Source organism: Jaculus jaculus, chromosome 12, assembly GCF_020740685.1.
Source record: "Jaculus jaculus isolate mJacJac1 chromosome 12, mJacJac1.mat.Y.cur, whole genome shotgun sequence".
Taxonomy (NCBI): domain Eukaryota; kingdom Metazoa; phylum Chordata; class Mammalia; order Rodentia; family Dipodidae; genus Jaculus; species Jaculus jaculus.
In genome coordinates this window covers 18766159-18778217 of record NC_059113.1, presented here as the reverse complement: position 1 = coordinate 18778217, position 12059 = coordinate 18766159, and the positions used below count along the sequence as shown (strand labels likewise).

The window sequence follows — 12059 nt, the reverse complement described above, 5'->3', positions numbered from 1 at the left end:
TTGGTGCTGCAGGGTAATCTTCCAAGGAAGCAATGTGTTCCTTGGGGGCAGGAACTACATTGCAGACTTCAGGGGATACACACAGAAGTGTTTGGTTACAGATGGAAATACACAACTACGTAGGGACTGTCTTTTCTCCTTCAATACTAAAATATAAAAATTCCAATCTGCATTTCCACGTTAAGGGAAGGCTTTGGGTATTAAAGTCATTGCTGCGACCCCCGCGGGGCTGTGTTCTTCTTAATGCAAAACAGTGCTGTTTCCTGAGGATGGAAGTTGAAGATTCAGAACCAGTCTTGGGAGGATTACACCCTTAGCAGGGTTATCTTATAGGGTACTTCTTTCTCAACAGCGGGCATGGCTGGTATTTTAGACTAGGTCATTCATTGTCATGGAGCTGTCTTGTCCACTGCAGGATGTTGGCAGTATCCTTGGCTTTTGTCATCTTAGATGCCAATGGGAAACCCCTCCCTAGGGAGACAATCAAAAATGTCCCCAAAGGGCTGGAGAGATGGCTCAGCGGTTAAAGCGCTTGCCTGAGAAGCTAAAGCCTCAGGTTCGATTCCTCAGTACCCATGTAAGCCAGATGCACAAGGTGGCACATGTGTCTGGAGTTCTCTCTCTCTCTGTCTCTCAAATAACAAATAAATAAAATATTTAAAAAAATGTCTAGCTGGGCATGGTGGCGCACACCTTTAATCCCATCACTCGGGAGGCAGAGGTAGGAGGATCATCACAACTTTGAGGCCACTTTGGGACTACGTAGGGAATTCCAGGTTAGCCTGGGCTACAGTGAGACCCAAACAAACAAACAAACAAAAAGTCTCCAGACATTGCTAAGTGTCCCCCGAGGGCCAAATCATCCCTAGTTGGGAACCAGGCTCCTATAGTAATTTTGATTGTAGTTTGACAGTTTTCTTAATAAATAGCAGGCGACTACGGGGGTGGGGTGGAGAGGGGAGACATATTATTTATTTGCTGGGAGATAGTAACTGTCTCTATGTTACTTGATCTCCTCTTAAAAACCTGGTGCCCAGAGCTGAACCCACAGAAGACACAAAGGTAGGACAGCGGTTAAATCAGGATTGTACACGGTCCTGTCTAACTTCCACTGCTTCTGAGAGCAAAATAGCAGGCCTCCAAGTAGAAGTGAACTGTAAATTAAAAACAAAAAAACAAAAAACACGGAGTGAGACCCTGTCTCCAAAAACAAAACAAAAATTATCACGGAAAATATTTTAAAACGTGTGTGTGTGTGTGTGTAGAGAATTATTATTCCTCTTCTCACTAAATTTGCTTGACTCTAAATATATATGCACACACATAGACGCAGGGTCCCCCACCGCCCCTATGGCAATGGTCTTATCTAGGAAAAACATAGAGCAACACAATGGAATAGCTTCGATTCTCCCTGTTACAAATTATCCAAAGGGCTGCGCCTAACGGTGCCAAAAGCAACCGGTATTGTTTATATAAGGCTTGGAGGCTAATAGTTAACTTTTCTCCCGCTTAATTCCAGAAACAGTAAATGACGCCTCACGTTACAAACTGCAAACGAGTGAAAATGTCATGAAACTGGTGGGTGGGTGTGGGGTGGGGGTGGGGGGCGGAGGGCGAAGACGCCGGGTGAGGAGGAAAATGGAAAGGGTGACTCGCAGCGCTTCCGTCTTCGCGCGCCTGCTGGCTGCGCGGGCTCGGGGTTCGGGGCGCCGGGGCTGCGCCGCCCTCCCATCTTCCCCTCTCCCCGCAGCCAGGCTCGGGTCCAGGGCGCTGGGAGCTTCCTGGCTTCCTTTCCCGCCCTGGGGGCGAGCTCGGTTTCTCTCGCAGAAACCTGTCCCAGAGCCAGGCCTGCAAAAAAAAAAAAAAAAAAAAAAAAAAAAAAAAAAAAAGAAAGAAAGAAAAAACAGCGAAAAACTTTGGCTGGGTTCGCGATTCAGTGGGGAGGAGAAAAAATAAAAAAAGGAGACCGCGCTCAAGTTTGCTTTGGTTCGAGGCTGCAGCTGTCCCTTGCCTATATGGGGGGGGGGCGCGGGAGCTGGGGTGGGAGTGGGGGGTGGGGGGGTCAAAACTCGGTCACGTTCAAGTGCGCATGTGCTCCAAGAGTGGTTCACAGACACTTATTGAGCGCCGACTGTTTGCAGGCAGCTGGGGGTGGGGTGGTGGTGGGACGCGCGCGCGAGTGGCAGACCCGGGATGCGCGCGGGCGCGCGGTCCCGGGGACAGGGGAGCGCGCGCGGTCCGGGCGGCAGGGGTGTGTGTTGGGGGGGTGTGTCCCCAAGTCACGCTCGCTCCCTCGGATCGCGGGCTAGCGGGGGAGGAGGCGGCTCCTCCGCTCCCTTCCCGGGCGGGGAATCCGGGCCGGGTTGTGGCCGTGGCCGCGTACGTGAGCGCAGTGTCCCGGGGAGGGAGGGAAGGAGGGAGGGCAGGCCGGCCAGGTGGGCGCGAACTGAGCCTGGGCGGGAGGACAGCGGGATCGGGGCCGCGCCGGTGGGCGGGCAGGGCCTGGCGGCTGCAGCCGGGATCGAGCAGTCCGAACGGGAGCTTCCCCAAACACCCCCCCGCCGCTTGCTCGGAGCCGAGCGAGGTGAGCTGCGCTGGGGAGCCTGGCGGCGCCGCTGCAGCGCCCCGGGGCCGGCGGCGTTGGTGGTGGTGGTGGTGGTGGGGAGCGGCCGCGAACTTCCCACGCTCCGCACAGCCCGCGGGGCCTGGGTTGGCGGCCCGGGGACCCCGGGGAAGTCAATCCCGGCAGCGGCGGGTGGGACGCGGAGGCGCTGCTGCAGCATTGCCCGCGCTTGGCACGGTGGCAGGGTGGGGGGGGGGGGTGGCCGGCCGCCCTCTCGTGAGCCGCCTTGTTTATGTCCTCGCCGTGGGGTCCCACCGTCAGGTTCCCCTGCGCAACTTTGAGTGGTGGTCCGGGAGTCGACTCGAGGACGGAGACTGTCCAGTTAACCTGTCCCCATTCGCGCTGGGCCGCCTGCCCGGCGTCCCCGGCCTCCCGCGCACTCCTGTCCTCGCTGGCGAGCCGGGGAGCGACACACCCTCCTGCCAGCGGCCGGATCCCACACCCTCTCCCCGACCCGCTTCTGGCTACCGGCCTCGCTGCCTTCTCGGTTCTAAATCGGCCTCGTCTCACCCTGGCCGAGGGACCATGGGCACGTTAGGGTCGCTGGTGGGGACCTGGGAAGGGAGTTTGTCGTATGCAGACAGTTTCAAAGGCAGCGTTTCTTTTCTTGCCGGGGGAGTTCAGGCCCTGCTCCTTCTCTTTAGGGCCCACTCAGATCTAAAGAAACCCACCTGCCAAGAATCTTGCGGGGAGCTGTGCCTTCTGTTTTCCACCCTTCCCCTTCCTGTGGCTCGGGAATATGTGCAGCGGGCGTGGGTTCCCGTGATGCCAGGCCAGGCTCAGGGATATTATCCACAGGCCTTCACTGCTTTTTAAAATTTAATTTAATGTTTTCTTTCTTTTTTTTTTTTTTTCCAACACTGCCTTTCCGGCAAAGGTGTAAGTGGGGCAGTTTGCTTCAAAGGGAGTAAGCAACAGGTATTAAAGGCCTGGGGACACCCTTCTAAGGGGCTGTGTAAACAGAATTTCTGCTCCGGGAGGAGCCTGGGACACAGCAATTAGTTAACCCAGCAGGTCCCTCCAAAGAGTTTCTGTGTTCTCAGCACACTTAGATGCCCAGAAGTCCAAGGCCTCAGGAAGCCTACAGCTGGGAGAGAAATGATTTAAGATCTCAAGTACAAATGAGTCTAGGGCAACCCAAGTCAGTGCTTGGAGGACAGGATCTGCAGCAGATCAAAGGAAGGTTAGAGGTGGGGGATAGGACTGGAGACACTAGTTTTGAAATAATTTCTGCATGTGGACAATGTCCTGGCCCTGGGACAGGACCCAAAGTAAGAAGTAACATGTAAGAAGCTTGCAAGATGACCAGGGAAATAAGTGATCACTTCAGTGAGAAAGGATACAAGAAATATCTGAAGTGATTCTCCCCAGGGCTTATAATCTCATGGAAGACACAGGGAGACTTGACCCTGTGAAATAAGACTCCAGATGGAAGAATACAGTTAACTGTCAGAGTGCCAGGTGTAGCAATGGGTGCTGTCGGAGGTTGGTGAAGGAAGCTCGCGGACAGGCCTTCCCATGCCTGTGGCCTTGGAAGATGAGAGCCTTGAAACAGGCCACAAGGTGCCAAGGCGCATGGCTTTCTCTAGAGACCAGGCCACGGCCTTGGTCTTCTTGGAATGTTTCCTGAATAGTGGAAGATAAAAATGGAGAGGAACAGTGGTTGAGATTGTGCAAGTCCTAGAAAGCCAGAACAAGGGATTGCACTTTATTCTGGGTGTACTGGGGAGACATTAGAGCAGGGAATGATGTAAGGAGAGGATTTGGAAAGGTTCTTGAAAGTGACATTAGGAGACAGACCAGTGCCTGTGGTGTGCTGAGAGTTTGGATGGGGTTTTATTGAAAAAAAAAAAAAGGTTGGATTTTTTAGAGACATTACTGTTGAAACAATCTGTTGACAGGGGAAGGATGAAGGGAAGACATGAATGGAAATTAATTCTTTGTGGAAATTGATTATATGCCAAGGCCTTGGAGCTGCTGTAGTTGGTAACTCGAGAAATCGGAAATGTGTGTTTTGCAGAGAAGTAATTGACACTCAGTCCGTGGAGAGGTCTCTTGTGTTTGCCAAGATATTCAAGCTCAGGTTCTGTCCCAGCCAACTGCAGCTTTGAGATTGGTGGGGACCCTGGAGGTGGAGTGTTGGGGAGAGGAGGGAGAGGGACTCAGGGTAAGTAGGGAGCTGTCCCAGCCACAGGAGAAAGGGAAGAGTCACCTGGGGCATAGGGTGTGATGTACAGGGCCTCTGTTTTACCCCTGTTAGGTTGCCATTCATATGGCATTGCCTGGATTTGACCCTGAGGTTGGAGGAGCAACTCTGGTGAATTGGGACTTCTAGGAAATGGGGCCGTTTATTTTTATAATCATGAGGGTGGGCTTGGAGGCTGGAGAGAAGTGGAATGGGATCTGCTAAAGCATAAATTGTGAGACTCTGAAGCATGCTGAACTCTGCCATCTCCAGAGATCTCATTCATGCAAGGGGGAAGGACGGACGTCAGGATGATCTAAGGACAGGGAGGGAATGTGGGACTCAGAGACGATTGCCTTTCGTAGGGAATGATCCAACCCAGTCCCAGCCAGTTGTCCATTTCCAGGATTGTTGTGTCCTGTGGGCAGAGGGGAGCTGGTGCTGTTTTCCCTGAGCTTTCTTATTGCAAGGGTGACTTAGGGTGATTTGCTGAACAAATTCCCCAAGCCTCAACTTGCAACATCTGAATTTGGAGGATGATTGCAAAAGGTTGCAGAATAGGCTGAGAATATAATTACTGTTACTTGTTTCTGAGATGCAGGATCTGTGAACTGGGAGGGAAAGAGGGGGCTTGGGCTGAGATTGGGGGGCTGGAGGTGGTAGGATCAGATCTGTCATCTCCTATTTTCTCTTCCCTCTGTCCTTCATTCACTCCCCCTTCCCACTATGTAGCCCAGGTTGGCCTCAACCTCCCAAGTGCTAGGATTAAATGCCTGAGCTATCTCAAGATTTTTTTTTTTTTTTTGCTTCTAGGGACTCTATGAACACCCTCAAAATAATTGCATTAAGCCATGGTTGAGCTCACTTACTCATTGTAGAGCAGTGTTTTTCACACAGTTTTGACTGTGACCTACATTGAGAAATAAAATTTACATCACTGCATGGTGCACACAATCTTGTCTATAAAAACCTAACTTCAGTACGTGAACTACTTCTCTTAGCTTGGAGTACCCTCTGACATTTTTCTGTTGTCTGTTCTATTATTTTTCACCCACAAACTGTTGTGTCCCGTCAAGTAGATCCAGCCACTCTAGTGGTTCATGACACCCACAGTTTGAAAGGCTACATGGAGAACTTCCACATTCCATAGGCATCTATGAAGCTGCTTGGGGGGGTTCGAGCTACACTTTCCAGTAAAGATGGCGGGAAGCATGAGAACGTGGTAGATACTTTGTGGTCTTGTTGGAGAGATAAGATATACCTTGGATATATACAAGGAGCAAGGCAAAGGCGTTAAAGCATCTTTTGGGGCTAAAGAAGCAGGGAACTGCCTGGCATGGTGGTACACACCTTTAATCTTAGCCTTCAGGAAGGCGGTTGAGACAGGAGGATTGCTGTGAGTTCCAGGTCAGCCTGGGCTAGAGTGAGAATCTGCCTCAAAACAAACAAATGGAACTCCAAAACAACAGAACAGAAGCAGGGAGCAATCTGCGCTGAGATGATTTGGAAAAAGTCTTTGGAATAAGGCAGTCTGGGACAGTTTGGAGTGTCTCAGGGTGCTGTGTGAGATGCTTGGGAGTTGTGGCTTTAAGAGTGAAACACAGGACTTTGGGGAAGAGATGGAAGGAAGGGGGACATCAGATTGGAAAGGCGTGTTGGGCTTATAAATGGGTTGCCTACAATATGTTTTAAACCAGTGCGATACATCATGCAGTTTAGATGACACCAACATTTCAAACAGTTCTGAAAAACCTCTGGCATTGGGGCTTTAAAAAAAAAAAAAAAGAGAGAGAGGCAGATAGAGGGCAGATAGAGGGAGAATGGGTGTGCCAGGACCTCTAGCCACTGCAAATGAACTTCAGATACATGTGTCAGTTTATGCATCTGCCTTACGTGTGTCCTGGGGAATTGAACCTGGGTCCTTGGGGTTCACAGGCAAGCGCCTTCAACACTAAGTCATCTCCAGCCTGAGTTTTTTTTTTTTTTTTTTTTTTTTTTGAGGTAGGATCTCACTGTAGCTCAGGCTGACCTGGAATTTACTCTGTATTCTCAGGGTGGCCTCAAACTCTTGGCAATCCTCCTACCTCTGCCTCCCAAGTGCTGGGACTAAAGGCGTGTGCCACCACACCCAGCTTTTTTTTTTTTTCTTTTGATGCAGGGTCTTATATAGCCCAGGCTAGCCTCAAAACTGCTATGTAAAATGTTAATAAAAATTAAAAAAAAAGAAAAAAAAACAAAAAAAACTGCTATGTAGCTGAAGGTGATCTTGAACTTCTGATCCTCTACCTCCTCCATCTCCTAAGGGCTGAGATTAGAGGTATGTGCCACTGTGCTGGGTTTATGAGGTGCTAGAGATCAAACTCGGAGCTTTGTGCCTGCTAGGCAGGCATTCTGCCTACTGAACTACATCCCCACCTAGCCTCGGAGTTCTTTTTGAGAGGTAGACTTGGCAGTTATCTTGAGCGGGGGGACGGCTGTCTGCTATGGGCAAGAGACAGGCCTTATGGTTCTCAGTTGTTCTGGTCCCAGTACACCCTGTTGCTTCAGGCCAATTGCTTGACATCGCCTGCTGAGTCCTGTAGGCATTTGGCTTTGCGACCTCAAGTTTCAAGGCCTTTGAATACCAAGCCATGGAATTTGGTATCTATGTCATGGGCTCTGGGTGGCCACTGATAAGAATGTGGCAGATTGTGTGTGTGTGTGTGTTAATATGTGTGTGCAGGTACACAGATGTGTGAGTGGAGAGGCCCAAGGACAACCTTGGATGCCATTCTTTAAGCACCATCCACCAATTAAAAAAAGATCTTTTATTTATTTATTTGACAGAGAGAGGCAGATAGAGAGAAAGAATGGATGCTCAGGGCCTGTGGCCACTACAAATGAATTCGACATATGTGCCACTTTGCACATCTGGTTTTTGTGGGTACTGGGGAATCAAACCTAAGTGCTGAGCCATCTCTCCAGCCCCACCATCCACCATTAAATTTTTTTTGTATTTATTATTTATTTGCAAGCAGAGAGAGGGGGGAGGGAGGGAAGGAAGGAATTTGGGTGTGCCAGGGCCTTCTGCCACTGCAAACACAACTCATCCAGATGCATATGCCACTTTGTGCATCTGACTTTACATGGGTACTGGGGAATTGGACCTGGGCCATCAGACTTTGCAAGCTAGTGCCTTTAACTGCTAAGCTATTTCCCAGCCCCCATTTTTATTTTTTAAATATTTTATTTATTTGTTTGAGAGAGAGAAAGAGGCACATAGAGAGAATAGGCATGCCAGGGCCTCTAGCTAGTGCAAAAGAACTCCAGACACATGCGCCATCCTGTGTCTGGCTTACTTGGGTATTGGGGAATTGAACCTGGGTGTTTAGGCTTTGCAGGCAAGTGCCTTAACCACTAAGCCATCTCTTCAGCCCCCTCTTTTTTTTGGAGATAAGATTTCTCTCACTGGAAGCTTGCCAAGTAGGCTGGACTGGCTGGCCAGTGAACCCCAGGAATTCACCTGTCTCTCCCTCCCTCCCCAGCACTGGGGTTACAAGTGGGCCACCATGCATGGCTTTTTTTTTTTTTTTTGCATGGGTTCTGGGGATCAAACTCAGATCCACTTTAACCAACTTAGCTATTTCCCTTGGATTCTAAGATATTTGTGAGTAGTGAATTTGTTTTATTTATTATTTTTATTTATCTATTTGAGAGTGACAGACAGAGAAAGAGGCAGATATATATATATATATATATATATATATATATATATATATATATATATAGAGAGAGAGAGAGAGAGAGAGAGAGAGAGAGAGAGAGAATGGGCACGCCAGGGCCTCCAGCCACTGCAGACGAACTCCAGATGCGTGCGCCCCCTTGTGCATCTGGCTAACGTGGGTCCTGGGGAATCGAGCCTCGAACCGGGGTCCTTAGTCCTTAGGCTTCACAGGCAAGTGCTTAACCGCTAAGCCATCTCTCCAGCCCGTGAATTTGTTTTAGATAAGTAACCAGCACTTTGTGAGGAAGCTGCTAGGTAGGGCCTGGAGGTATTGGTATAGAATTTTTTTAATTAAAAAATTTTTATTTATTTATTCAAGACACACATTGGGGGTGGGGGAGAGAATGGGCACACCCACTGCAAACGAAATCCAGACGCCTGCATCACCTTGTGCACTGTTACATGGGACCTGGAGAATTGAACCTGGGTCCTTAGGTTTCACAGGCAGGTGCCTTCACTGTTAAGCCATCTCTCCAGCCCCATTTTTTGCATCTTTTTTTTGTTTGGTTTTTCGAGGTGGGGTCTCACTTTAGCCCAGACCTGGAATTCACTATGGAGTCTCAGGGTGGCCTTGAACTCATGCTAATCTCCCTACCTCTACCTCCCGAGTGCTGGGATTAAAGGTGTGCACCACCATGCCCGGCTCATTTATTGCATCTTTGCCTGGCATTTCCTTTCTCTCCTAGACCACCAATATCTGTAACTGAGGACAATGACTTCATCATTCTGTATGAAGCCACTCTGTCCCCCAAACAGCATGCATCACAGGGGCTCTTGTACTCTATACTGCCAATATTGTACAGATACACATTAGTACCAGCACTGTGGTCATTTCTTGGGCATACCTTAGTTGTCTAACAACATCCAACTGTATTTTCTGCTGGGGAATAATCTTATAATGTGAAGGGCTGGTGAGATATAGGGCCTTATCTCCATAGATACTGAAGTAGGGGGAATTTTCCCCTGATGAGATGGTTTAGTTAGTTAAACCATGGTGTTCCCCATTATATGTCCATGTCATAATCACTGGAACCTGTGAGTATTGGCTTATTAGAAAAATGGGCTTGCAGGTATATATAAGGAACTCAGGATTGTCCTGGCTGTCTGAGTCACTCCTGTATCCAAAGGCAAGAGGAGAAGCAGGTGTGGGAGAGACGCTGCACAGACAGGGACTATGTGGCACCATCAGCAGCTGTTTGAGACCTGGAGAATTGAACCTGGGTCCTTAGGTTTCACAGGCAAGTGCCTTAATCACTAAGCCATCTCTCCAGCCTTGGAATGGTATTCTTTAGAGCAGGCTTTAGTCCATATCCTTTAGAGGGAGGCACACTTCTTTTTTTTTTTTTTTCAAGGTAGGGTCTTACTTTATCACAGGCTGACCTGGAACTCACTCTGTAATCCCAGGCTGGTCTCGAACTCACAGCAATCCTACTTCTGCCTCCCAAGTGCTGGGATCAAAGGCTGAGGTACACTTCCTGACTCCAAGTTCTCTCTCAAGCATCTCCATTTCGCACTTCTGACTGTGGTGGTTAGCTGGTGACTTTGGGCACGTATCTCCGAGGATGATGTTGGGGTAATAACCTGGTGAGATGTGAGTCACCGCTGTCAAGTGCTGAATGACATTAGACTCTCAGTAGCTTTGGTTTCGTGAGTCAGTGGTAAGAGAAGAGCCGTTTCTTGTTTCTCGTTCTTTACCCCTGGGAGGGTTTCAGGAGGTGGCTTTTTAAAGGGAAGAGGTGGGCTTTTTATAGGCAGGAGAAACATACTGTTTTTACAAGCCAGACATGGTAGTTTGAGCCTATAATCCCTGCACTTGGGAGTTTGAGGTAGGAGGATTGCAAGTTCAAGTCCAGCCTGGGCTACAGTGTCTAAACAAACCAAAACAGCTGTAGCTCTCATGCATTTTGTTTAACAATGTGGGCTGCAGAATGCAGGGGTAATTAAAAGTCAGCTGAGTCCTGTCAAATCCATTTCCTGTTTTATATGATGGTTAAGAAGGGGTGAGGCAGCGACTCTGCTACATTTTGGCTTTAGTAAAGTAACAGTGTTATTTTTTTCAAAGACATGATTGTTCATATTAAATCATAGGTGGTAAAATGTGGGCTGTGTGGTGTTATTAATTTAGTTTGACAGTCATATGCAAAACCTGTTAATTATTGGCGCTGAGTCAGCCTGGAAAGAGGTCTGAATTTACGTGCCATAGGGGTCTATTCTTGGCTTTGATCAGTTCAAAAGTTTTCCAGCATTGAGGGTGAAGATGCAGGGGAAATGTTTATCATATTTGCTAGTGGCATGGAGCTAGGAGGGATCACTTATTTCACAGTAAACCATGGTTCAAAGTCATCTGAAATGGCCAGGTGGGGTGGTGCACGCCTTTAATCCCAGCACCCTGGAGGCAGAGGTAGAAGGATCACTGTTTGAGACCAGCCTGAGACTATATCGTGAATTCCAGGTTAGCCTGGGCTAGAGTGAGACCATGCCTGAAAAAAAAAAAACATCAACAACAGAAATCATCTAAAATGAAGAGCCCAAATTAAAAAAGAAAGAAAGCCAGGCATGGTGGTGCACACCTTTAATCCCAAAGGGAGAGGTAGGAAGATCACTGTGAATTTGAGGTTAGCCTGGGCTAGCATGAAACCCTACCTTGAAAAAAGGAAAAAAAAATTTAGTAAGGAATAAATGTGAAGTCTCTTTCTCTCCTTTATTTTTGTTTTTATTTATTTATTTTTTTATTCGAGGTAGGGTCTTGCTGTAGCTTGGGCTGACCTGGAATTCACTATGTAGTGTCAGGGTGGCCACAAACTCATGGCAATCCTCCTGCCTCTGCTTTCTGAGTCCGGGATTAAGGATTAAAGGTGTGTGCCACTATGCGTGGCTCTTTTTTTTTTTTTTCTGATGTAGGTAGGGTCTCACTCTAGCCCAGGCTGACCTGGGTCCTTAGGCTTCACAGGCATTCACCTTAACCACGAAGCCATCTCTCTAGCCCTGGAGGGAACTATTTTGAGATGGGTTAGGATCCAGTGTGTGGCCTCTGAGCTGCTGAAAATTGAATTGGGTCCTTAGGAAAAGCAAGAAAGCAGAGGGAAATAGCAAATAATGATGGAGGGTCATGTGGTCATTGGCCAGGTCCATTCTGAGTGATGAGATGAGGCCCCACGGTTGGATGCTAGCTTGTCAGCTGGACACGGAGGGCCGCGAGGTACCTGGGGGCATTCCTTTTCTTTCCTCATCTTCCCTACTGTGGAATCCACTAACCAGAACCATGTGTTCAGTACTCTGCTTATGGTTTAGCAACAAGTAAGTTAGTGAGTCAGGGACAGGTACATTTTTTTCATCCCCTCTCTTCCTCCCTCCCTCCCTCCCTTCCTTCCTTCTTTCCTTCCTTTCTTCCTATGATCTGTAGATCAGAGGATGACCTTGAACTCTTGACTAGATGGTTTATGTGATACTGAGGGTCAAACTCAGGGCCTTATGCATGCTAAGCAATC

General features: G+C 48.6%; 1 protein-coding gene across 2 annotated transcripts in view; it reads left to right on the top strand.

Moving 5' to 3' along the window:
* Positions 1–2453: 2453 nt before the first annotated feature.
* Positions 2454–12059, top strand: part of Znf395 (zinc finger protein 395) — a 55360-nt gene continuing 45754 nt past the window's right edge. For both annotated transcript variants that reach the window (XM_045131377.1, XM_045131376.1), the window contains exon 1: positions 2454–2584. The gene's annotated coding sequence lies outside the window, so the exon portion shown is untranslated. The remainder of the gene's footprint in view (positions 2585–12059) is intronic.